The 26060-nt window shown below is 38.8% G+C and overlaps 1 protein-coding gene and 1 long non-coding RNA gene across 2 annotated transcripts in view; one reads left to right on the forward strand and one right to left on the reverse strand.

Annotated features, from left to right (window-relative positions):
* Window positions 1–26060, forward strand: part of LOC122348901 (receptor-type tyrosine-protein phosphatase S) — an 819186-nt gene that overhangs the window by 268442 nt on the left and 524684 nt on the right.
* Window positions 23124–23724, reverse strand: LOC122348905. The gene is made up of 2 exons (XR_006251384.1): window positions 23539–23724; window positions 23124–23369 (listed from the first exon to the last, which is right to left on the reverse strand). It is a non-coding gene; the product is annotated as an uncharacterized LOC122348905 (long non-coding RNA).

Consider the following 26060-nt stretch of genomic DNA (forward strand, 5'->3'; position numbering starts at 1 on the left):
AAACATTGATATTGATGTCTGCACTGCAGATTTCCCTCCAATAATTGATGTTATTGAGAAAATGAGTGTTTTTAGCTTTACACAAACTTGCTGGATGTGGAAAATTAAACTTAAATAATTGATTAAATCAATACACATAGAATACATATATGACTGAAATACGAGTTCTTCAAGTAAACATCCACTCAAATCAAGGCAGTGAATGTATAAACATATCTTCAGCTTGTTATTATATTACAATATTTAAAAAATATTGTTATCATTTACTATTTTATGCAGACCATTTCCAAATAGATAGAAACTGACGTCTCCTCCAACCATAGTTTTTGCAACAAAATTTGCAACCCTTGAACAATAATCCACACCAAGTATTTGTCTAATAATAACAGCTCTCGTATGATGCCAGACGAGACGTCTTTAGCGTCTGAATGGACTGTACGTCTTCACGGATCATTCCTGAAAGCCTCAAAGGATCATAAACTCTTCAATACAGACACTTAAAACATCCTGAAGTGTTTGAGTCATCTGTGTTTGTGATGCTTTTAAATGAACAGTTCATGCAAAATGGATTCTGTCTGCGTTCATTTTGTTAACTATATATATAACTATTTTTCAGCAGAACACAAAATTCATCCTTCTTTAGTCTCAACGCATTTAATAGTCTGTATGCAACAGAGTAGTCTAATATATAGAGAGAAGAATATCTCCTGTCGTTTTAACCATGATTTTGGGAATATTAAAAGCAAACTCGGAGACATTTTTAAGGTCAAGCTCCAGATATTCAGAGAGATATTCAGCAGAAAGTCCATGTAAGCCTTTAAAATAATAATAATAATATTAGAGACCTATTATGCCCCTTTTACAATATGCAGTATAAGTCTTGAAGTTACAGCTCAAAGCCCTTCACAGATCATTTATTATATCTTGAAAATGCCTATTTAGAGTGGAAACAGAAACACGCTGTTTTTGGCGCATGTCTCTTTAAATGCAAACGAGCTGCTGCTGCCTTTTCCAGAACAGGGCTGTATCTTTCCTGCTCATACCGTAGATATTTGGTTTTGCCTGTCATGCCTATTGCCCTGAAATCATGTGTTTTAAAGCCTGACAGTGGCTGTCACACAGCATGTGAGTAAACGTACTAAAAGTTCTCTTTCATGTCTTATTGCACTTAAACTGTCAAATGCACACAATTTTATGTTAAAAACACGCAGGAGTTTATTTCTGTACAGGTAAACAGCTAGAAGCGAAATAGCATGTTTACGTGCTTTCAATGAGAAATCTGAGCAATATCTGAGAGGCTCATTTTTTTCACAAGCTTGCAGAGAAAATTTCATCTTTACGCTTTTGGGGTTTGTAGATTCAATTATAGCACTTGAACGTAGACAAAGTCAGATTTTCATATGTTGCCTTTAACAAAACATTACTTTGCACTCTGAAATCAACAGAAAGCTAGTACTGGAAGATAACAGAGCATTTCCTAGTGTCAGTGAAAACATGCTCTTAAACATAGAAAGAATCAGAGTAATCCAGTCTGGATGAAATAAAGGCATGAATCATGACTTCCATAACTTAATAAAACACAAGAAACTTTTCAGCTTGGCCATACTCCTCAAGAAGCGACATTTTATCACAGCATTAGTTTGTTAATCAAATGTCATTTCTATGACCAAAGATAGAAAACAAGACAGGGCCAGAGACAGGAACCTGAGGAACACCAGAAGAGATTGGCAGAGAGAAGGAAATAGAGCTCCTTAAATCCACTATAAAGGTGTTCAGATATGAGGAGAACCACTTCAGTGCCTCGTGAAACCCAGCACATCAGACCTGAGACAATCTGACAGAATATCAGGTGTCCAAAAAGATGAAAAACTAGCAAACAAAACAAGTTGAGAATGAGTCAGGAGAGGCTCGAAGACAACCGGCTGAAGAAGGACTTAACCTTTGTACAGGATTTCATACTTTCTTCATTTGATCAACTAAAATATCCTTTAATATCATTTCTTTTGAAACTTGTATTACCTCGGCTATGTTCTGTTCCTTAGTTTTCATGGACTTTTCAGTATGTTTTCATCTGGCCCTCTTGTTCCTTGACCTAGTTTCTGTCTCGTCACTTATCTCGGTGTGTTATAGCTCCTGTCTGCTCAGTGTGTCTTTGTCCAGTCTAGTCTCCTGGTTGTGGATTTACTCTCTTCTGGATTAATTAAAGAGTATTTGACTCAATCTTCTTCTCCGAGCATTTATATGTCGTTCATATATTTCTGGACATCTGTAATGACCAAGCTTGCAATTTAGTGTGCTGAAAATATATTAACTTAAATTATAAAAAAAACTGTTAAATTATAATGTTACAATACTTCAAACTATTATGAAAACAATGATTTAAAATTATTATTTTGCAATCATAAGAACTTGGTTTGGGCAGCTTTAGATTTTTTTTGCTGTATCTCAGCCAAATATTGTCCGATCCTAACACACCAGACATCAATGGAAAGATTTCCTTCTGCATGAACTGTCCCTTTAAATAACCCTCCCTCGTTCTCTCTGGCTCTTTCCTTTTCTCTTAAATGAGAAATAAGAAGCCAATGGCAGAGATTAATATTAGGCAGAGCAAAGATACAATTGGCCCCCGGCGGCGATTCCAGAACGCCAGTGAATGAATTCAACCCACCGTCATATCTCTCTCTCTCTCTCTCTCTCTCTCTCTCTCTCTCTCTCTCCCGGTCTTGGACACTTCAGAAGTTTTTGTCACATCCGCTCTTATCTCTGTTAATTCTTCTGACACCTCTCAGATAAATTCAGAGCCTGTCACAACTCCCTGAACTCCTCAGCACCGAGTTTCATTTCAGACTCTTTCTCTCTCTGTCGGCTTTATGAGCTATATTTACCAGTTTTCTTGAGGAATTTTGGCTTTAAGCTCATCATGACTGCAGAACAAAAGCTCTTTTGTTGTCACTGGGAGCGAGTCCTTTTGGACTCTGTTAATATTGTAATGAACCCTATTAAGACCAAATTTAAACGGCGTTAAAAACATGATTTCAGCATTGTTTGTGAGAGCAGAGTCCTGAAGGATCGTAGAGATGCTCTTATAATCAAGTATTAGTAACTACTGGCCACATAATATTTATGTATGTATTTATTTTGAATCAAGGGCTAATAGTGAAGTGCAGCACTGTGTGAGCTTCTAGCTTGCTTAAAAATGAAAACTGTAAAACTTTTTTTCGGGTTAATATTTCTAGCAATATAAACATGAATGCATTGTTATTATTATTATTATTATTATTATTACTATTATTACCACCACCATAGTGTTTATGTGTGAGGAGGCAATAAACTCAACACAAGGCTCAAAACACAACATTACGAAATATCAGAAGTCATATTTTGAATAATCGGGGCGTTTTGGCTCATGTTTGGCTTATTTCTTGCTCTGCTGGCAACCATTTTTAAAGTCCCCTTAAGTCTGCCTGCTTTAGTTACACAGCTGCGCTTAAACGTACTGATACTGTGTGTGTGTGTGTGTGTGTGTGTGTGCTCCATAAAAGCTAGAAACATCCTGTCCAGTCAGAGACCAGGAGTCCTGAAGGAATTCGGCTGTTTATCCTCCAATCCAAGTGATTCCAGCTAACAGTTCCTGAGCGGCTCTACTCAGATCATCAACCTCCAGCTGTTCAAGCTAAATCCTGTGTGTGTGTGTGTGTGTGTACTCCTGTCAAAGCGTTCTCTCTGGACTATCACTGTAAGAGTCTGACAGCGCAGCAGGATGAGAAACTATTGAACATCTCTGCCCATAAAAAAGGGTTTAGCTCCAGAGAAAGAGTTAAAGCGTTTGACCCGGACGAAGACGAGCGCCAACGCTTCCCTCGTTCATCGGCCGACGCCAGGTTCCTCTATGCCTCATTATGTGTGCAATTAATATTTCCACGCACAACAATAATTCAACATTTCCAATCATAAAAGGAATTTGACTTTTGTCTTTCTGTGCATGAAATGCATTTTAGTCACAATTCATTCTGTCCAGGAATTAAGTCAAGTTCCTCTTGGCTCCTCATATTTCTGAGGCTCATTTTCTATTATTGCTCCTTTCTCTGGGGAGGTTGTGCGTTCTGTAAGTCAGTTTTAAACTCTTTTATGTCAGGAGATGAAGGGAAATCTGCTTTGTGTTGATCTGAGCCTTTAATAACAGAAATGCGTGTCGATATCGGCTGTAATCCTCCTCTGACAGTCGAGGCGAGAATCATCGTTTCCTTCAGCAGAGCGGCTAAGTGATTGTCCAGATCATTGTTACTGTCTGGATCTCATCTGGTTTTGCTTCAGAGCTGGATTTCCACACTTCCACAGAATAGATGGACGTGACGAAAACTGTAATCCATTACGTTACGTGTTTTAGGTAACGCAGTCAGGCTACTTTTGACATAACTTGTTTATCTCATTGATAACCTTGCACCTTATTGATATAAAAACACAAAGAGAGAGACCAGAAAACACTAAAAAGACATTAAATATTACTTCAGGTTTTTCCAAACTGGACTAATGAGAAGTTAGGAATTAGTTAATTGAAAACAAGAATGAAGTAAAATTAAAATAAATGATTTTAAAATAACCTTAACGTAATTAAATTACTAATTTAAAATAAATATTTTCAGGTGAATGTAATAGTGTAAAGAGGTTCCTGCATTACATGTTAAATAAAAATAAGAATTTGTGCATTTAATGCGTTTGAAAGACAAAACATGGTAATATGTGCTTAACTAACCCACCGTTACTCGCTGATGAGATCTTCAAAAGTAACGCAGTGCTCAAACGCTGTGTATTTGTGAGTCATTGACTTAATTTATTTCTGTAGTGTTAATAACATGCGAGACTGTAATCAATAAAAGTGACTGTACTTTGATAGTACTTTAAAATGAAATATAGTACATATACGTTTTTTTCAAATCTGATCAGGGTACATATAAAAACAACAAAATACTTTTGTCAAACACATGAGAGATTGTGAATAACGTAGTGTTGTTGTGAGGGTGTGGTTGCTAGGCAACTAGGGTAGCGTTTGATTGGACGATTGACATCAGCAACAAAAGATCTGTATCTGCTTTCTAGTAAAAGTTTGAACATCAGACCCATCAGACGTGTGGAAATGGGCTCCGACGGACAGACAGCGAGCCGGTCTTCTTCAGTGAAACACATTCATATTCAGAGCCAGTCAGGAGCTCATAATCCACAGATCAGATTTAGAAACGCTGGTTTGTGTTCAGACGCTCAGAACAGAGAGAACGGAGGGATGAAACCGTCTCTCTCTCTCTCTCTCTCTCTCTCTGAATGTCTTTCACGGGGTTAATGAGCAAATCTGTCGCTGTCAGACTCTCATTCGTTCCTTTCTCTGCTCAGCCACGCCTAATGGACCCAGCTGTCAATCATCTTTCCTTCCCTCATTATTCTCTTTCTCTCAGAAACCTTCTCTCCGTTTCACCACATCTATCTAGTATTTTCTTTAATATTAGATATATATTATAAAGAAGCAGTGATTGTCAGTCGGTCAGACTCACTGTGCTCGTTCTCAAATAGTATTTTTAAGGAACGCGTATCTAGCACCGATCTAGAGTTGTGTTTTTAATACAGGGTGATAATGAGAGAAACTGGGACGCTCAATGAGGTCAATATGTCACTGTCTGCACGATATAATGAAGAAGATGATGGGCGAGGAATTCACGTCATAATTCTCTGTTGTTCAGAAACGCTTGCATGGAGAAGCTGTCTTGGGCTGGGATCGGGCCAACGGCATGACGTTCCTCAGAACTGAGCCACATTGATGTTCCTTTCAGCTGATTCCTCGTGGATGGCGTTCAGAGCGTAATAATAAAACTGATAAATGAACTGGAGTCTCGGCTGAGATTCACAACCATCATATTCTTATCATCTCTAATGGTGCGTGAATTTCATTAAAGTGATGCAGCGCACCTACATGTGAGTCAAAGAGAGCGTCGTGTGTTTCTGGGATGAAGTTAAACAGCTGAATATCTGTATCCACGTGAAGCGTTAGTTGTCTGGAGGTTATTGATGTCGTCGGATTGATTCGGAGGCACATTAACATTGACGTGGAGTCAAATGTGGATTTAATGGACGAAATGAGCAGCAAGCATCTAGAAGAAAACACTACGGTATTTAACCCTAATTCCGTTTAAAATACAATGGAAACTAAAATAATATCGAACGGCACGAGTCAATATTTTACTCTCAACAGATCATAGATAACAACTACTGAGAAATTCTGCAACTGAATGCAGAAAAGGAGCTGGTTTCAGATGCAATGTCTGCTACATGTCTCCTTTTCAAGACGCTTTGAAGACGCGTCTTCGAGGTTTAGGTGTAGTTTGCAGCTGCTGATGAGTTTGTGGTTCTCTCTGATTAGTTTTCTTTCAGAGATGCTCAGGATGTTCTCTACAGGTGAAAGATCTGACTGTAGTTTGTGGTTTAGCATCGTCTTGATTACTTTTACTGAGATCGGAGAGACTTTTCTGAATGAAGATTAAAAACACGAAGAAATGTTAGAAAAAACAATACAGAGGAAATATTTAAATACTATCATCTATATGCATTAGTCAAAAAGACAAGAACGCATTTTGGTTTGAGATATATATATATTCCTTAATACACTTGTAAAAATAAGTGTTTAATTATAAGAAAAGGCTACTTAAAGACACTAAAAGAGAAAAGCTAAAGAGAAACACTTTCTAAACATGCTTAAATACAAAGATGACCTTCATATAATAATGCCATTTGAAAAATATTTTATGTTTAAATAGCAATGTTTTGATCTTTTGTTTGATCCTACACATTGTATTTAATATATCTAAAGTTATATGTTTTACATGTTCTTATTTGCAATTACTGTGTTTCATTCACGTTTACTCTGAAATATGGTTAAAGTTCTGTGAATGCAAAGACAATAGACCTCATTTAAAGATGTACTTAAATCCCACTTAAGTAAAATACTTTCAAGTTGAGCTTTCATTACATTTAATATGCATTTAAATTATAATGCACTTTCATTTAAAGTAACATGCAGTAAAGTGTCTGTATCATGTGTCTTTAATTATATATGTTTCTATTCTAAAGTGTTTCTTCGTCCGGTCTTCTGTTCGTGACCCTTCTTGTTGGATACTCTCTTGATTTTAAAACATATTTATTGAGTATTTAAATACATTATCTCAATAAATACCCTTTTCTAAAGTTCGACTTAGGGTACCTTGAATTCTATTACAAAATAGATTATCCACTTTTTCCGACTTGCAAAAAAAATATCCCGATATTTCCCGTGAATTTTTCCCTCATAAAACGACATAGTGTTACTGACAGCCTCTCGGTGAACTCACGATTACGAAACATCTGGAAACGACAATCTCGCGGCAAAAACAGAAAAGCCACCTCAATAACTCACAGAAGGGAAAAGGCCCAGATGTGTCCTGACAGCCCAGAGCCATGAGCTCATGTTTTCTGTCACGCCTCAGCCTGATTGGCTCAGACGGCCTCGTTTAAAACACTTTGACTGCACTGTTGAGGAATGAACTCCGCTCTAAACTAAACTTCTGAGCTCATGTCTCATGAATGAATGAAAGCCAGCATCGGGAGAAAATCGCTGGCTCCACAATCCGAAACGTTCCTCGCCAGAGTACAGAAAAAACAAAGGTAGAGAAATACATCGCTGGATGTTGAAAGAGCTGGTGAGAGTTTGTTGGAAGTCTGAGATTTATCTGGAAACTCAACCAGTAATAAGCTTTTCTTGGTATTTCCATATTGTTGTTTTTTCAGGTAAATGTCTAAACATCTTAACACGTTTATGATGCTGTGTGTTTGTAGACGAAAGACAGCGTTGTTTCCATGAAGATAAAGTTAACCGTGTCCCACGAGCTTCAGCTTTGATCATTTCATTGATCTGGTCGGACATCGACGTTCAGTCGGATTTTTTATGCTCCATGTTGTTTAGTAAACATATTAATAAAAACAATAGACAATAGAAGCAGAAGTGTAGAGCACATAAGGATGGTTTATTTTTAAGGCAAATTGATTTGTCTTGAGAGGTTGATGCCTAAAAACAGAATTTAATCTTTATTAATCTTAATTAAACAACAAAATATGTGGATGGTGACGCCTTAAAATGCTGTCTATGTAGGAAGCTCACTAGTTTTTGGAACAACTTCCCTCGTTTCAAACAAATGAAAACTTTCTAATGGACTCCAGAGCGAAGCCAGTGATTTTGATGCATATTCCTCGTTAGAGAATGCAGTGATTAATGATCTGGCGTCTGAAACACAAGCACCCAGCGGAGGAAACGGCTTTTTTATTTATATTGTGAGTGTATTCAGGTGGGAATGAGGCTCCACATCTGTACGGAGAAACCGAACACCGAGCTCCTTCCGTCCTTCTCAGCGGAGCTCCATGCTTCATAATCAACACGTTTGCTTACAAAGCCGTCTGGAAGGGAGTCTGACATCATAAAGAGTTGCAGAAACGGCCGGTGACATCATCAGGGGCCGATGACGTCATCAGCTCAGGTTCCTGGCGTTCTGCTCCTGACCGCTAGCCATCAGACCGAGCCGATTAGCGATTATTAATTCATACAGAAATACGTTTCTATTTGCAGAGCGAGGGCATTTCTACTAATTCTTGTCTATTTCTACAAATAAATCTGTGCTGATGACACTTCTGTGCTCCAGATTATATTCAGATATTATTCATTTCTACTAGTCAATGCAAAACAACATATTTGATATACTATTCATATATGACATGAAGTTTCAGGTTCTGTTTTGATAATATAGTGCACGTATGGGAGAGCCATCACCACTAAACTACATCTGACGTGTTTCTGGATCAAACTCACCGTTTTGATCTTACGGTCTCAAGCGTGTTTTGTCTGGATCCCAGCAGTCTGTGGGCTCTCAGGTGGTTTCATGCAGATGATCCATCATGTTTAGGGTTTCTGTGATTGTCGAAGCTCTTTGAGATGCGTGTGACTCTTATGTTGTTGTTTCTGTGAACGCAGAGGAGAAACGGAGCTCTGGATCCATTCTGAGTCCATTCATCATGCTTTCCTCCTCCGAGCAACCTTTCCTGACAACCTGCCTGACAGAGAGAGTCACCTCTAAAGTTGGACAGGTAGGGAAACACAAACTTCACGGAAAGCCGTGCGGTGAATCTGACGGCCCTTACATCTGGAATCAATTCTACAAAAAATTCTTCTGGAACAATTATGATTTGCAAATGTTTCTTCGGTTTCTCTGTGAATGTGTTAAAGTTTTCAGCATCATTCCTCCAGTCTTCAGAGTCACATGATCTTCAGAAATCATAATAATATACTGATTTACTGCTTGAGAAACAGCTCTGATTATTGGGCTGATTTCTGAAGGATTGCGTGACACTGAAGACGAGTAATGATGCTAGAATCCAGTTCTGAACATAGAAATAAATTACAACTCAACATAGATTAACGTAGAAAACCTTGATTTAAAACTAATATTATTTCATATTTTTACTGTATTTTTGATCGGTGCTGAAGAGAAGAGAACATCATTCTTAAAAACCGTTTTTAATGTGGGCACAATAAAGCCTTTTGCTCAAAACCTTTGGTTGCACGTCATTTTAAGGAGTTCCTGATTAAACACTGAAGTACTGAGTGATATTAATTCATGAGATATGGTTAGGTTTAGGGTTTGGCTTGCATGTAATTATGCATTATTATTTGTTACTACAATAGCAAGTACAGTCTTTTTCTTTAGTCTTAGTGTTTTTCAGCTTCAGATTTAAGAATCAATGTTGCTGCTTCGCTGTCGCTCACGTATCTGTCCTTCATCACGGATGATTTCTGTGTGAGCGCCGCTGACCGCAGTGGCCCCGGGTCCGTGTCAGGGCCTCACGCAGGGATCTGAAGTGTTTGAGGTTGCGTCCAGTCGCCCGTCTGAACGCTCGCCCTCTAATTGCTCTCCCGCGTCTCGAGCGCTCGGGGTCCTCGGCCCTCAGACGCTCACAGCCATTACGCCCCCCAGAAGCTTTTAGCGCTTGACAACTGACATTAATTACAGCACTTAGTGCAGTTTTTAATTACACTCAATTATGGCTCTGGCGTAATAACTGATAGGTAGATTGATATTCTGATAGATTGGCGAGAACATCCTTTTGTGCACGTTCCAAAATTAACACAGTAATTATTGTGCTTCTGTAGATGAAGAAATGGAAGTGGTTCAGAACACGGAAGGAAGGGAACCGGGTCGGACCTGATCTCTGACCGGACTGCTTACTGTCTGGGCTCGTTCAGATAAAATCTCAAAAGAAACCTGTCTGGGTAACATATAGTTCAGTCATGAAACCGATGGTGTTCAGAGAGTTGGCACGATCTGATTGGTTCATGCTGTATATATGCAGCCAATGAGATTCCAGCAGAAGCCCTCCTCCTTCCCCAGCTCCACCTGTATAGATCCTCCACAGTTTGGATGCAGCAGAACGTCTTAAACACATGGCGTTTATGAAGGCTTGTGTTCACCGCTGATTAAACATTGTTAAAAAGGTGAAGGTCACATTATCCTTTTTCTTTACAAAGTCGGTGTAAAGACAGTAAGGTATATATTTTAATAAACAGAATCATTACAGCTTCAGGTGCAAACGGTATCACATATCACCGTGGTATTCTTTGGAGTAGCATGAAAAACCTTGGTATGTGCAGATTTCTTACTTCCTGGTTAAAAACAGCTTTCATAAAAAACGTTGGGATGCTCTGCTGTTTGGTGTTAGCGCTGGGTCGCTGGTTTGTGGTTTCAGGAGATGAATGTGTTTTAAGCAGGTTCTCTTGAAATGATCTCACTCGAGCTGATGTTGATGTTGTGGCCACGTTTGTTTGCACAGGAAACACAGCATGTCAAATAATGGTGAGAAATGGGATGCAATTTAGACGTGGAATAACATAATTCGGGTGAACATGACTTCATATTTTCCCCGTGTGGAAACTCTGGCTGAGAGCGATCGGCCGTCATGTTCGTGTGTGTTTCTGTCATAGTGTTCAGTGTTATTCCAGCGCACGGCTTATGAGGTTTGGGACGCCAGCGCGGGATATTTCACGGACAATCGACTTTCTCTGCTGCTTTCCTGCTTTAGAGTCCACAGATGCACAAATCTGTATTAAAACATAATTAAGTGACATCATTTGAGTAGAAGATCCAGTCGGTTTCCCTGGGAGACAGAAGTGATCGTATCATGCTAATAATACAATACTGTAAAAGAGTGAACTTCAATGTGTATTACAGTTTAAATTTATATTACATGCAATTAAAGAGGAACCTCAGAGTAGAACTGAAGTACATATTTAGATGCAGTTTCTGTGTAGTTTGTATGTAATGTACTGATAAGTAACTCTATGTTTTAGTTGACTGTAAATGCTCTTCAAGAGAATTACACATAAATATCAACTTAATTGTACTTTAATCTCATTTCTATTGCAACTTATCTATGACGTATTTAAATATATGTACAATTACACTGTAAATTACTACGTTTAAATACATAATCACTTTAATAATATAACGTATTAGAGTTAGGAATGTAGTTGCATTAGCTTTTATATGATTGTAATGTATTAAGTGTACTGTTGTCACGTATCTGGACTGTTTCAGTGCTCTGTGTGACCTACTTTCTGTCTTCTGTTAATTGTCTCATTGTGTTCAGGTGTGTCTTGTTAATTTAGTCATTTCCTGTGTGTTTATAAGTTCCACTTTGTTCCAGTTTTTTCAGTCTTTAAAGTGTGTGGAGGTCTGCCTGTCTGTCTGAATTATTATTATTAGTTCTTTTGTAGAAGATGAAAAGCTGTTAAAAGTTATATCCTGGTCGAGCGCTCCTTCCTACAGCTGTTTAATTAGTGTACGTTTTTCAGTCTGAAAACGTTTTACTAAATTCACACAAGTGTTTTTTTTTAATTCTATTATTTCTATAATAAGCACTCTTCCTAATAGTGAACTTGTTTTTCATCTATCAGTGTCACTCGTCGTCGGTCTGAAGGTCGGTTAGCTCTAGACTTACTGGTTGTAATGATTTCTGATTATTAGTCCAGATCTGGTGACTGGAAGTGATGCAGGATAACAGGAAGTCCGGCGGTTTGTGCTTGACGTCTCTGGTCCTGCATCGTATTTCACAGAATCATATTCAGCAGGTAACGTGATGTGGACGGATCAACAGAAAAGCAGTGTTTTAGACATTAGCATCTGCTGCAGACGGTAGCTTTAGCAGAATATGATACGCTCAAGGTCAGCACGTGAAATCAAAGCCTTGAAGCTTTAACTCTATCTGACTGCCGTGGCTTCCAGGAAGACGCAGCGTTTGAGCGACAGGTTTGTTAGCAGATTATGAGATGAGATTTAAGCTCTCTCAGACTCTCCATGCATGGGAATTTTTATGGCTCTGCTATAAGCGTTATTGCTTCATTTTCCCGCTCCTGTCCCTCCGACTCCCACAAACACATGTTCTTGCACTAATTTTTACTATTACTATTTTAAAATCACGTCAACACGTTATTATGATTAACATGGATTTGATTAGATATGACTACACTGTCATATCGCTGATAAATTGAACTTTGATTGACCTGATATGATTTATGCACGCTTTTTCAGTGAATCTGAGCTCGAGACAAACATCTTTACACCAGCGGTTCTCAAGGCTTTTACAGACAGAACCCCATCCACCATCCAAGTCCTACAACACACCTATTATTTGCTAATAATAATAATAATAATGTCAGCGTGAGGTGCTGGTGTCAATATGCAAACATTCTCAGATGGAGATTGGCATCTGTTTCAAAATGGCTGACAGGACATTCAACTGATTATGGAAACATAGGTATTGATGTTCTAGGCATGATCTGGAGAATCCAGCAAAACCAGTTTCATTACAATAAGCTAATGTGAACAAAAATTATTAGCATTTTTGTATATTCCATTGTAACTATCGACCACAAGGTGCCAAAGAAATCTACCAAGTTGCGTAAGAATACGTCTATGCATTAAAAAATATATATAGCATTTTAAGGCAAAATTCAAAATAGCTAAAACCCAGTTGTGTGATTTTTGGACAAACCTTTTAGAAGTTATTAGGAAAAATAGCCATTTTTCTTATCTTCTGCCCACTGCAGGTAACTTCAGGTCATGCTTGTTATATAACACACAACACATTTAGTTTCAATACGCCAAACAATTGCAGAGGGACACCATCACATCGACTTGGTTTTTGTAGCATTTCTTATTAGAAAATGGTTAAACCAATTCTCCAGCATGGTCTGTAGATGATCTCTGCCCATTTTGGTGTAAATCAAATGAATTGTCTAGATCGAGTCTGAAAAAGAAGGTTTTACAAATAATTAAAAATAGCAAAGAAAAACCTAAACCATATGATTGTTTTTAATTTTGGTGTCCATTTGACAAGCGGTGGCACCAGAGAGTTTGAGTAGAGACTTTGAGACCGTCCTCGATCAGTATGCCACATTTCACAACTTTCCTATGGTTTTATGGGTAGCTATAAACTCAAGAGTGGAAGAAACAAATGAAGAAGAAATATGTACCAACAAGTACATATCACTGAGGCAGTAAAACTCTGACACCTTTTGTTCCTTTTCACATAGATTTACAGAGTTTTTGTTAATAAAGCGTCATTTTCACACAATTGCTTGAAGAATATCATGTTATGACTTTAAAACAATATTAATATGCTGGGAGATTATAGAGTGTTTGTTAAGATGTTCTTCAGAGACGAGGAGCTCCGGTTCAATCCTGTGTAACTAAACAGTTCAAAGTTGAAGTCATACATCAAATGTGTTTTTATAGCGGTTTTGCTTTTATTAACTCTATCTGTAGGTTTAGACTTGATTTGGTGTATTTACAACATGATAGAGCATGACCTTTTAGCAACAGTCTAGGGATATTTCAATTCTGAACCGCCGCGATATATACCAATATCAACGTAATAAAAACATGCCAGGGGTCACGTATTAAACCTGTTCTTTAGTGCCACTCAATAAAGTATAATAAGGTACATAAAAAGTGCACAGAGGTACATATTTTTATGAGACCAGGTTGGCTACTAATAATTAATGGCAGCTGTTGTTGTTATTGTTCTTACAATAATTAACTCTTGACTTCAGATTTAACTGATTTAATACTTAAATAAAATGTAAACAACTCCAAACACTTAAATGCTGTCCTAATATTGACCTACAGCGTGATTGGACATCTCCGTGTTGATGTGAGTGTTTCTGATGCGGTCAAGCCCTGGACTCGTCTTCTGTCAAGTACAGTAGTTCTGTTTAGACTAACATACTGCTGACCACAGATTTATTATAGAGTGTGCACCACGACCTTACATGCTGAGAAAATATCACATGAATATCGCAGATTCAATAGATGAGTTACACACACACTTTCAGACACATGATGTTTTCTTTCGGTCTGACCTGTACATTTGTAGACCAAAGAAACAGTGAATAGAAGTATAAATAAATATAAAGAAGTGCAAACAGAGTTGTGGGAAAGTAGAGGAATCTGAAGAAAAAAACATTGGCGACATCCAAAATATTAATATCTCTGACCTATATACATCAGATTTTTTATAGGTAACATCAGGCATAGCTGTACAAGATAATATTTGAAAGTTTACAAATCATAATTTTAAGGGACTGTGTGTGTAATATATATATTATTATTATTATTATTATTATTATTATTATTATTATTATTATTATTATTATATATGAACATTTATTTTTTTCGAAGGAATAGTGTTATATATCGAGGTGTACTTTTGTTAGAAAATCCCACAATCCTCTAAACTTTGGGCTCATATTAAAATGGAAGTACAATGCAGCACAAAGTGTACAATATTTAATTAGATGTTCAGCGCTTTCTGAAGGTTAAGCAGCTCCGCTGACTGACTGGCTGCTGAGTAAGAACTAGTTTGTGCAAAGTGTCATTTCTCTTTGGCAAAACAAAAGCTCAGAACGTCAGTCTCTGGTTTCTTGCCGAGTATCGGCGGCGTCTTGAGGAAAGTGTCGAAGCACAGGAGCCCATTACAGCCATGATAATAAAGCAAGCAAATGACAAAGAGCGTAAACGAGAGAAACCCCAAGAACAGACGGCCTGAAAATGAGCCCTGCTCATCCTGTTAACAAACATGAATAACAAAATGGAGGTATAATGGTTTCAATTTCAGGCGTGTGTGGAGACGAGCGGCCTCCCGCCGGCAGAAGACAATCATCTCATCGGGAGGTTTGTGGCAGAGTCGCCGCGGGCCGTTACCACAGAGAGCACCAGTCCTTAATAAAACTGACTTTATACAACAAAGTTCCACATTACAGGAGTATAATCATCTGTTCAGGCAAACGCCGTCCATTAAACGCCATGACAGCTTGACGGATTTTCAATTTGATGTATTTCAGGACTCCGGAGCGTGAAAATAGAGCGAGTCGGATCTCTAACCGACCGTTTGAGGGAGTTTTCTCTCAAGATGTTCGAGGTTACAAAACCAGGACAGTCCATCATTCACACAAGTTAGTTTTTTGGGAAATCGCTTGCTGTCCGGTGAGTGAATGGGTGCCGTCAGAACGAGGGTTCAAACAGCTGATGAAAACATCTCAATAATACGCACCGCTCTAGTCCATCATTTAACATCTGGACAAAATCTGGAGTTTAGCTGGTGTTTATTTGATCTAGTTATCAACACATTTTCACAATCGATGATGAACCTTCCTCCAGTGAAAAAGGGTTCTGTTAAAGGATGTAATTTAGTAGCTCCTTAAATCACAACTAGTCTAAGCTGTAACTAGTTTCACAACTGGTTTAACCGGCCCTCTCCTAGCTGGTGTTTATCTCATTTCATTGGTGGGTTTTTTGGTCTAGCTGTTTGTCTGATTTAGTTGGTGTGTTTTTTTTTTTGGTCTAGCTGGTGTTTATCTGGTCTGGCTGGTTTTTCTCATCTAGCTATTTTTTTTAATCTGGTCTAGCAGTTTTTTTTGGTCTGGCTGGTGTTTATCTGATCTAGTTTGTGTGTGTGTTTTTTTTTTTTTTTTTGTCTAGTCTAGCTGGTGTTTATCTGGTCTACTGGCCTTCTTAAATGTGATTTATTCTCACTGGACATCATGAGGACGAGCAGTTCAGAACAGTTTCTCTAAGAGCTGGAGAAATGAACGTCCTACTCCGGCGTCCCAGAATGCAGCAGCACTCGCTCAGATGCCTCATTAATATCATGAAGGGCCGGCGTGGCAGAGATTACGGCGTCTCTCCGGCTGCACAGAGAAATGCGCTCGGCTGTTTGACAATGAGGAGCTGTGGATTCACAGAGCCGTCAGCCGAGCGTGTCGTGATACACAATGAAGCTCCAGCGGCTTCTCCTGCTCCGGATGAGCTTCTCTCATCTGTTACAAAGAGCACCGTCTTCCTGTGGGAATAAACACTAGGGTGTGTTAACCGTTAACGTGCCAAGGGTGAACTGCACTCACTGATTTGCGTGTGGTTTTAGAGCACGATCAGCGTAAACGTGACCGAAAATGAAAGAAAGGTCTATTTGAAAGCCCTCCAGACGCCTGAAACCTCTTTAAACGCAGAATGAGCCGCGCTTGATTAGTGTGCCTGGATATATGCAATACGTACATTAATTTACATTACACTAATTATATATTGCAACACTCCTCCTCCTCATTCGATGAATGGCTACTAGCATCGCTAAACACCATCTTTCCTTAATTAAAATATTTATCCGCTGCCTTTCATGAACAAAAACTGTGTGAGTCACAGCAGGCAAATATTGCTGACTTCTCTGAAGAATGCAGTAAGCCTCATTAGTACAGGAAGAATGTGTTTGTGCTGAAATGTATTTATTAAACTCTGGCACAGCATTAAACCAGCGCATGTGAAAAGGAAACGAAAAGATGAAGTGGAAGTAAATATTAGATAAATGTTTTACATTCATTTGTGGTTTTACAGCCCTGAAGTTTAGCGTGAATATAGCATGAATCACGAATTTAATAACGCTAAATATTTAAATAAAATGACACTCTATTAACATATTAATTTTCTTTTCTTTGAAGCATTTTTTTTTTTTTTTAAAGGTAAGAAGGTTGCCCGACGCAACAGAACAACCGGGAAATTTTATTTTTAACACAATGATTCAACAAATGATGTCCAGAAATGTTCAAAACCTCCAGCATCAACTTTAATCCAGTGCTTCATGCTGGCTTAACTTTACATCTCTAAGAGCTGAGAGACATCCGCTGGAGATGGACTGTGTGATTGTTTTCTGTAACGTCTGAATCGGCTTCATGTTAAATTCATGAGCGTGGTGAAAGATGAAGTCTAAAATGATGCTGCAGACGGAGGTGAACGCCTGACTAACATCTGTCTCTCTGCGTCTAATTCTGCTTTATAATGTGGAAGGAGAGCGGTGCTTGGCTCAGCGCCTCTTCAAACACTTAACCTGATCTTCACCCCATCGTTTACACAGATAAACACACTGAATAACAGCTAATCAGCGCTGGAGAATGCAGGCAGATGCGCCGCTCTATAGCAGCTCCTGAACTCCAAATCAATCTGCAATTACCCAGCATTCAGCGCAGATGTTCCCGGCGCCGCGAGACGCTCTCGGACGCTCCTTAGGTGTGAGAGTGAAAGACACGATGGAGACGAGTCGGAGGGAAAGAAAAATAGCCCAGCTGTGAGTCGGTGTGAGGGTTTTCGTGAATGGTTTCTTCTGATGGGAGACGAGTCTGAAGCGGCACTACGGCCCGAGAAACACATTCCAATTGATTCATACGTATATTTTAATTAGTTACATAAAATGTAAGTAGTGTAAAAGCATATTGCAATTATTGGGAACTTATTTACTTATTAGATGTGCCTTCGTCACGTTACGTGGTTGAAATCATTTACATAACTACTGAGCTCTGCTTCCTGTGTGAGGGAGCGAGTGGGCGTGGTTTAAGAGAGCGGACACGCCCCCAGCGTTTGAGAGCTGAGAGGACGGCTTGTTTTTTCACGATTTTGATCCATTATTGTACTTCACGTTTTTATTTTTAGCATTTAAATTTGGCCGGGTGGTTAATAACACATTTTTCTGTGACGTGACGAACAAACGTTTAATATCGACTTGTGCTATAAATGTTATGCATTTCTTATTTATTCCTGGAGTTGTGATTTAATACAAATGTAAAATCTAACTGTACCAAAAAAAGTAATGAAATGATTTTTTTTTTCTCTCTTTCAAGGTGCCGTAAATCATCGAGTCGGTCAAAGTCACTGGTCATTTGTTCCAACAATCAGAGTAGTTATGGCTAAATAATCCCAAAATAAAAGTCTGACTGGAAACACTCGAGACCACAAATAAGCGTGACTCAGAGACTGATAAAGAGCCAGCGGAGGAAACTGTTTGGTTTCTATGGAGACGCGTGGAGAAGTTCAGTCACACCGAAGAGCTTGAAAACACTGAGACACCAAACCAGACGCTCTTTTCCAGCATCACCTCCCTTCAGCCCTCGAAGACATCGAGATCATTTCTGACAGTAATGAAGAAACATGGCCAGATAAATACTATTTGATTTATTCATTCATTTATAGCTAAATGGGTTAAATCGTTATTCTATTTGCCAAAGCTCAATGATTTAAGAACGGCTTCTTTTTGTTTTCTTTTTTGGGGGAATGCATCTTCTCAGTCTGGATCGACGCGTTGCGTGAAAACGATCAGATGAAGATCGTGTCGCACCTCTGAAGGACAGAAACGCTGTCTAGGATATCAGCCCAGCAGATGTTGATTACTGAGGATAATTCTGATCCAAAATAATAAAGTAAGCCACATGAAAGAGGCCAGCAGCGGCCGATAAGACGATCAAACCCTCATCATCTCCAGCCTCGCCAAAACCAAAGTCAGGAATAAAACGCAGACAAAATAAGATCACAGCTGACAAAAATTATCTCGCGCTTGCTTCTCCTTCTCATTTCTCACATCAAAAAAAGTAATCTCTGAAATTAAACGCCTTATCTCCCGCACAAAAAACACACAGAGACGTTCTCGCAAGAAGACGTTAGATAAAGACGCGGACGGCTGACAACACGATGTTATCTGTCCGACTTCGGAAACGGGAGAAAATGTACTAATTAAACAAATTTTAATATTTCCATTCAAGTTGTCATGCTTTAGCTGGAAGCCATTAAAAACGCAAGGAATTCTCATTTCTGTCAAACTCATCAGTGAACGAGAGAGGCTTTCTGGGTCAAGACTGAGATCATACCGGCTTTAATCTGACTTCACCAGCGCTTTCTTCATCCAGGCTTGGTTTTCACGTCTGCGAGGAACGAGCGGCAAACACTCGACAGGCCTGTAAAGAGTCCCTGCAGCTTCCTTTAATGAAGGACGATTACATCTGGAGCTCCGTAACAGAGTCGGTTTGACCACGTCTTTACAAATGAAACGACTCCTAGGAGACCTGAGAATGAAAACTATAAAACACAACATGACACGCTCACAAGAATGTTAGAGCTGCTCTTTTCCGAGGTCAAAGCAATTTCCCAACACACACACACACACACTTACTCACACACACACTCACACACACTTCACACACACCACACACACTACACACACACTACACACCACACACTACACACACTTCACACACACTTTATCAGGCTTCTCTCAGCACACAGTCATGCTAACATTCTTTGCTAATCAGCGCTAATCAAAAGATTATGAACGTAGCGCTGCGCTCAGAAGTGTGTGCTCGACACCAAACCCAAAACCTGCTTATTATAAACCTCAGGCTTATTTATCATATAATTTCATAAAGGCAGCCTGCAGGAATATAAATCTGTAAATAATAATAAAATTAATCCCTTAAAACACACACGAGAAGAAAACTGTGATATTACTTCTCCAGCATACAACATAAGCTGCTTAAACCTCGGTCTCGGTGGAATGAAACCCCTGGATTTATTTCTTTCTTTACTTTTTTAGTCATCTTTTTTTGTTTTTGTAGTAAACTGTTGAAACTGAAGAAGAACCTTCTGATGAGGAACAGGTTCAGTTTCTCACAGATTCAGATCAATCAGCTGATTCTGAGTCTAGACACTATCACAGCAGAAGACCTGAAGACCAGCGAATTCAAGCTAATACCGGATAAAGCTAACTATATAGAACTAGCCCTGCCTGCACACGAGCTATTTTGAAAGAGAATCCTGTATTTATTTGAGAGATGTGGGATATATGTCGCTCTTTAAACTCTGCTGCAGGGTTTGTGGGCGTCGGGTTCAACACGCAAAACAACTTTTATTTAAATCCTCAGCTGATTATAGCCTTAGGAAGCGAGCGGATAGCACGTCCATATAATCACTAAAAACTGTCACTTTTCAGTTCATCACGATCTCACAGCGTTCCCTTATAATCAATGAAGCTCTCTAAACGGCGCACATAACATCTTATTGACTTTATCTACGTTTAGCATCGAGTGAATCCCATTTTGATGATATTATATGTAGTATAAAGCGTTCACACACACAAGAAATATTGCCTGGCCGCTCCGGACCACAGATGCATGTTTACAAGTCACTTTTTCAGCATTTTGAACAACGAATGTTTGTGCATGATAATGTGGTTTCTCAGTTTTTAGCGTCCATAAATGAGGCAAAACATGCATTTCGAGGTTCTGCTCGCGACGCAAACAACTACAGAACTCATTTAGCACCATTTGTTCACTGCATCTCTCTGATTGGTGAACAGCATCGTGGGTAATGTAGTTTTTCTAAATTGGCTTCATGACCGTAAGGTGAACCGATGCCTTTAACAGAATCAGAAACACGTTTCTACTTCCATACCTCATGAGCTAAACCCCTTCATTATCATATGGACAAATATTTAAATATTAGGCCAAATAAATATACTAAATGAAACGCTAATAACAAAATGAAGGAGCTAATTAAAATATATAAGATTTCGTAGATAAAATAGAAAAAAGGTCATTTTCTGAATTGAATTTGATAGTTCAATAACTTCAATAAATGCCCCGAAAAGATTAATAGGGCTTTTACGTGATTATGAAAATCTGATCAATTATTCAGCATATCATGAAACTAAATGCTGCTGCGTGTTCAATCAATCCGTGCAGACCAGAAAACACGCCGCTGATCTCAGTCCGGTTTATAAGCAAAGGTGAAATGTTTCTGTGTGCGTGTCTTGATTTATTTCTCCATGTTGACAGAAACACAAAGCCCAGCACATCTCATGATGGAGCTTCACGGCCCTTCATTAATTTCCCGCCCTGCGTCTCCGGCCCTCGTTTAGCTGCAGGCCTGCTTTTGTTCTCGGAGCCAATAGAAACGCCGAGGAATAATTGATGCCCTGAGACTCCAGACAAGACAATAGGTCACAACAACAGGCGGCGTTAGATCGAGCGGCCGCAGAAAAACTGCAGAAATATAATTTAGCCTCGGGAAGCGTTTGAGTCCGGAGCAGCAGCCGGCGAAACACGTCCTGCACCGGAGGGCCACCGGCTTTCATCTCAGACTCACGCCGCTTTATTCAACGGCTTCTGCGTCGAGATTTCACGCCCATTAAAAACATCCCTCCCGCGAACGTTCACTCATTTAAATCAAATCGTGTGTGCAATATTTATTTTGTCAAGTCTTAAGGTCAACAATTAATCCGTGCAAGTCAGTCCTTTGAAAAAAGGGTTTGTTTTGGTGACTCGTAAGCACACTCTTCTTCTCTAATGACGTCGAGGACTCGGCCGGAATTAGCTTAACCACGCCCCCCAAGAATTATCCTGAGATATGAACATATATAAACGTACTGAAATAAAGCCGGCTGCTTCACGCAGACTTTAAAGGGACATTAGACGCAAAATTCAGTTTACAAGCTGTTTGAAGGTGTGTGTGTGTGTGTGTGTGTGTGTGTACACATCCATCCTATAATAACATAAATACAACCTGTGTTTTTATTATTATTATAATTATGATCAGTGCTGAAGTTTCCAGTCTAGATGTCTCTTGTTTCTATGAAGTCTCCCTTATATCTGAAACGCTCTGCAAACCTTCGAGTGTATTGTGTGTGTCTTCAACAGCAGGGGATACACATCTAATATTCACTGATTATGATGAACGACGTGGAGCTGAGCGCTCGGAGGAAGAGGAGGATCTACACGCATCTGTGGCCTGCTTGTCAATCACAGGAGAGAGGGGCGGAGTCAGAGCAGCTCATTAGCATTTAAAGCAAGGTGGACTAGAATGGCTTGATGAATAGAAGCTGATTTTGACAGAATAAAGACCAAAGCATGCTATAAACTTTTCATTAAGACCCTAAAAACCCCGTATGAACTTCTGTAAAGTGGGCATCTGATGGACCCTTTAAAGCTGCCAGATATTTGACTTTTGGAGAATCTGTAATAAAAAGTGTGTACTGTTAGCTAGGCTAACAAGAAAGTATACATTACAACAAATGAATTTCACTACCGCAAAGCATTTTATTTTTTTGTAATACTTGAATTTATGTGTCAATAAAAAAGAAAAATATTAAAATAGTAATAGTAAAAATAGGTTTTATTTTTCTTGAATCAATTCACCCCAAAAGGAAAACTAGTTTATATGACATTTCTTAAAATAAACACAGATTTATTGGTCATTCTGTGAAATTTCATTCAGTGAGTTCCATTTTAAGTTTATTCATTTCTTATATTGCTGTCTGGGTCTGTTTATTGTGGAAGCCTGTTTCTGCCACTGAAAATAATTACAAAATAAAAGGTTTACTTCATATTTCATATGACATGATTTTTTTTTCTTCTCAGAGAAGGACTTTTTAACTAGCAATTGTGACTTTTGCATTAAAAACTTTAATCTTACAAGTACAAGAAAAAAAAAAAAAGTTGCAATTGCCTTTTTTAAATTTTCATTAGTATTTGTATTATTTCCAGTGGTGGAAATGGACTTCAAATTTGATAATTAATGTATATTTTCGTTGAAAGTATGTATTCTTTCTTTCTCTTTTGCACAGAATGTACCAGACAAACATTTCACCTCAAGTTGTACAAATTATATGTGACAAAAAAAAAACTGAATCTTGAATAGCGTTTAAGTCACACAGATTTAATCATTCAGTTCTTCATACATCATGCATTCATCTCTCACTTTAACAGATAATATTTAGTCATATGTTACAGATGAACGTCAATCTTCTTGTCATTTTTTCCTCTCAGTGGAATCATGAAGGGACAGTAGATATGAGGTTATGACATTTATTTGACTGTTTGTAGAGAAGCAGGTGTTTAGAGCCAGTCCTGATCCGAGTCCAGCAGCCGCTGCTGACCTGTCCTGAAAGAACAACACACACACAACACACACACACACACACACACACACACACACACACACACACACACACACACACACAAAGAAGTCAAAAAGTCAAAAGAAGCTCTAGTCGAGCGTCGTGGTCACGTGACCGTCCGTCTCCGGCGGGAAACTGGATGTCGTCACTCACCGCTCAGGGAAAGACGAAGTAAATGACGAGGAAAAGAACGACGTCAAACAGCAGAAACATCCAGAAGTCAAACCAGTACGAATGCTTGGGCAGAGCCGGCACAACACAACGTGAGCCCTCCATGATCGAGCTCGCTTCCCGCTTCCGGTTTCATTCGAGCCACACACGTTTCCTGCTTCCGCTGCAGTGCACAATAAAAGTCCCCACAAAGTCCCTACAGCTACGGCTGTTTTTATTACAACATATACAGTAAAATACGCATTAATATTACGATTTCTAAACCCATATGGACATTCACAGAAAGTGCATTTAAATTGAATCGGTTCTATTTTTACAGCACTTTCCAGACTTCCCAAGTGGCTTTACAGAACATCATGAAGTTTATAATATCGAGCTGGACAAAATGTCCACATATAAACAGCCTTTTTACAAGAGCTAATAAAGTTAATTTAAATACCATTAATATTCACCCAGGTGATGTTTACTTAAATACCTTACAGCTCTACACGAAGGTTATAGCACCTGAACGAACACCATGCTATTAAATCACGGTTAAAAGCACTTAAAGTCAACATGTATATGTAGAATATGACGGTTATAGCTCGTGTGTTTATAGTGTTTAGCCTATATAATTGTTTACACTTCTATAATGAATTGTAATGATGTTTATGTCAATATTGCAATGTTAAATGAATGTAATAGTGGCTTAATGAATACAACATTATACAGTCTTTTAATGGACAATAATGACACTTCCACATATGCTATTAGCATTTTAATAACCTTAATAGCACTTGAATGAATGTTAATAACTCTTAAAATCAACCCTGGCACTATTATCATTAATTTAGGGGTTATTAATTTCAGCGTTACACAGCAGCTAGTATATACTTCACCCAGTACACAGTCAGCATAAACACAGGCCTCAGAAACGTCGAGTGCCGCTAATGTGTCTACAGATGGCTAAGCACCTCTTAAATTGTGAATGGCTGGATCTGGGATGTGTTTTAAAGGCCGTTTGTTTTAAACAGCAGCCCGTTCCGATGGCAGCGTGTAAATTCACGGCTTCACCCTGAGGGACGGATCCCAACGCCTCACTAAACAAATGTTTCCTCACGGCGGGAACAGCAGCACAAAAACAAGCCATGAATTTTTAACGGCGAGGTGACAGACTGCGCTAATATGTGCTGTACACTTTGATGTTTGAGAGCATAAACGGGGAGTTTTTATTCCGAATGCGAGCGATGCTATTATTCCTCAAAAATAGAAACATTAAAGAGCTTTTATTGATGGCACCGTCCCACTGCGTCTTTTGCTCGAGCTTTTGAGTTATGTTTCTAATAGTTCATTTTATTCCCTGATCATAATCTCATTATTCGTGCGACTGAAATATAACACGAAACAAAACAGAGCCATGAAACGTGAGGCATGTGTGAAGATAACACAACGCACTGATCCGGCCGTTACCGGCGATCACGATCCCAGCAATGAACGACACACACGGGATGCTGATTTAGGTCTAAATGATTTCATTATGTCAGACGGAGGCGAGTGAAGACTAGCACAGCTAGAAGCTAAATTACATGCATTGTGGTGCATTTATGATTTGTGTCTGACGTCACAATTCTGTACTGCATTATAACAGAGACTTTACATAAATCAAGATTATAGTAGTAGTCATTTGTTAACTTTAGGTAAAGAGCATTGTATTTATTACACTTTTTTTATCAATCTTTATGCATGTATGTTAATAAAAATACAGTCATTCACAGTTAGTTCACAGTGCATTAACTAAAGTTAACAAGCAAAACCTGTTAATACACTAACTAATATTATAATGAACCTCATTGTAAAGTGTTACCAAAGATGTTCAGTGTTTCAGAACGTAAACTATATTATCACTCAGCAGATCGTCATTAACATCATGATTTTCTGTTAATGTTCTGTTCAGATGATGTGTATTATAAAAGGTGCTGTAAAATAAAATGGACTTGACTTCATAAACATGTTTGTAAATATGATTAATAATTGAGTACAGACCACTGAATTATTGAAAGTGGTGTTGTGGTCTCATTACCTCCTCGCCTGTGCATTAATTTTCAATCTTTTGTCAATGCGTGCGTCGTCTCTCTCGGTTCTGTCCAGTCAAAGCCATTTGTTATTAAAGCTCAACATAAAGATGCAATGGCTCATGTCTTTAATATTTCTCTCATATTGTCATTGATCAGCCAGCAGTATTTACAGATGACGCTAAACGCCGCCGTATCAATGTGTCATTGTTAACGTTCATCTCATTTCTCCAGACCTCGGTACGGTTCATCCGCCATCACGGCATCTAGACAGACACAGATTGCGCTATAATCGAGCGTTTGATTGTGTGTGCATCCAGCGCGATGTTTCTGACCTCGTGTTACGAGTTATGAGCACGATCTGTCAGAGCTCTGTGAGCCATTATATCTCTGGACTAATTGTTTTGTCGATAATAGGCTCGTCTCAATGTGTCGTGTACATTTTACAAAGAA

Source organism: Puntigrus tetrazona, chromosome 7 (genome assembly GCF_018831695.1).
Source record: "Puntigrus tetrazona isolate hp1 chromosome 7, ASM1883169v1, whole genome shotgun sequence".
NCBI lineage: Eukaryota > Metazoa > Chordata > Actinopteri > Cypriniformes > Cyprinidae > Puntigrus > Puntigrus tetrazona.